This window comes from Echinops telfairi, unplaced genomic scaffold (assembly GCF_000313985.2).
Source record: "Echinops telfairi isolate 266 unplaced genomic scaffold, ASM31398v2 ScPeMD7_7400;HRSCAF=8409, whole genome shotgun sequence".
Taxonomy (NCBI): domain Eukaryota; kingdom Metazoa; phylum Chordata; class Mammalia; order Afrosoricida; family Tenrecidae; genus Echinops; species Echinops telfairi.
Window position 1 is genome coordinate 9,708,377 of NW_022111300.1, and position 2,091 is coordinate 9,710,467.

Consider the following 2,091-nt stretch of genomic DNA (forward strand, 5'->3'; position numbering starts at 1 on the left):
GGGGGGGGGGGATATTTTAGTGCCTCAAATATTAGACTTGCTCTGGGTGTAACTGACCTGCTGATTTCAACAATGGCACAGCTTTCCCCTTATCAGCTCTCGTTTCTGAGAGACAGAGCATATGCCATATACCACTCTTTACTCTGCTCACCCAGAAAAGACTCAGGATATTGTAATGTAGTGTTAGCTAGACTGAGATAGAGGAAGTGCATGCTGGCTGTATTTGAAGTAGTTTGTGTTGTGCTAAATATTTAGGTCAACCTATACTTCACATGGTGACCTTTGATCCAAAGCTGAACAGTACATATTACATGAACTTGGAATTTTCCCCAAGGATGATGTCTCCTTTATTAGGAACTGAATAGCAGGCAGTTCCAATGTGTTGTCTTAAAAAGGGGTCAGAAATTACAGTTACTGTACAATAAGGAGCCGTGATGCACGGTGGGGTATGTGTTTGCCTGCTAACCACAGTCAGCAATTCAAGCCCATCCGTCGCTCTGCAAGAGGAAGATGAAACTTTCTGTTCCCCTATGATTACGGCATCAGAAAACCCACAGAAGTTGCACTCTGTCCTATAGGATTACTATGAGACTTAACAGAATAAATTTGCTGCACAAATAGAGATTCAAATGTTCTGAAACCCAAAATGGGTCTGTCAGAATTCAAACTCCTTTTTTAAAGTTAAGAGGTTCCAGTCTTGTTGTAAGACAGCTAAACTTCTCCACCTGTGCACAGAAGTTTTTAACAATTAAAATTTTTCTTATAAAGAAGCTTGGAGTAATCCTCACCTCTGAAACATTGAACCTGACCTATCCACTGACTTCTATAGATCAAAATGTGTTCCGAAATGCTTACTGCTAATTTGAAGAAGAAAACTTTATCAAAGTATTTATGAAAATTGCTATCAAGTCTTACATTTTAGGCAATCTAAATTGCCCTCATATTCCTTTTAAATATGTACCTTTGCAATTTTTTTTTGATTTTCTACTCTGCTCAACTTGTCTATTTGGCTTTGCAGTAACTTGTAGTCTTTCTGTATATTGCACAGCTTCCTATACCCAAAGGAAAAACCCTCTCCCATCTCATTGATTCTAACTCATAGTGATCCTATAGGACACAGAACTGCCCCTTTGGGTTCCCAAACCCTTGAATCTTTTAAAAAGCTTCAGAGTGACTGGTGGGTTTGAACCACTGATCTTATTACTAGCAGCTCAATGCCTAACCAACTAGCCATGTGGGTCCTCTTGAAACCCCCTGAAGACCTAATTCTTTTTCAACCATTTCTTACCTTTTGGGCCTCAGCCTATAATTTGTGAGTCTGAATCCATCTCATATTTAAAACTAAGATGATAAATTAATATTTATGGTATAACTTAATAGCTAAAAATATAGGGGAACAGATATCTCAGAAACTAGAGCTAAACTAGAGCTGATGCCATGTTCTGAATCACCGCCCCAAATAATCTCAGGAACAGGCCTGAAAACCGAGACACCGAGGAAAGGTTTTTTGTGGTTGCTGAGCCCGGATAAATGCTTTTCTTTCTGAAATACAGCTCCTTGTGAGTGGAATTCTTTTGGATTTGGTGTTGTAACAAGACCGTTGGGACTGTTGTGTGTGTGCTTGTCTCCCTGGGAGGCTGCTGATGGGACATGCCCACTCTGCTCTGTTAGGAGTCTCTCCACAGAGACCATACTGGGAAGGGGCTGAGAATGAGTCCAATTGATCCCCACAGGGCAGGGGTCCAGAGCTAAACCCTCTTTCACCCTGCTGGAGAGACGATGTGTCATCCTTCAGCCCTGACCTCCCCTCTGCACCAGCCCACCCACCAAAGCACTTTCTTGCCACTAAAGTTGACCCTGTAGGTAAAGTAGGGTTGGTTGTGTGTGTGTGTGTGTTTTAGTTACCTTCACACAAGGGATGCTTCCTTGTTTCCTTGTTGCAAAAAGAACTGTATTCGATATTCCTGTTCTGTATGCATGTTTCTAATCATTTTTTTAAATCAATTTATTGGGGCTCATACATTTCATCACAATACATAGATCAATTGTGTAAAGCACATCTATACATTTGTTGCCCTCATTATTCCCAAA

At 40.8% G+C, this 2,091-nt stretch overlaps 1 protein-coding gene across 1 annotated transcript in view; it reads left to right on the forward strand.

The window, feature by feature from the left end:
* Positions 1 to 2,091, forward strand: part of LAMA3 (laminin subunit alpha 3) — a 259,097-nt gene that overhangs the window by 157,347 nt on the left and 99,659 nt on the right.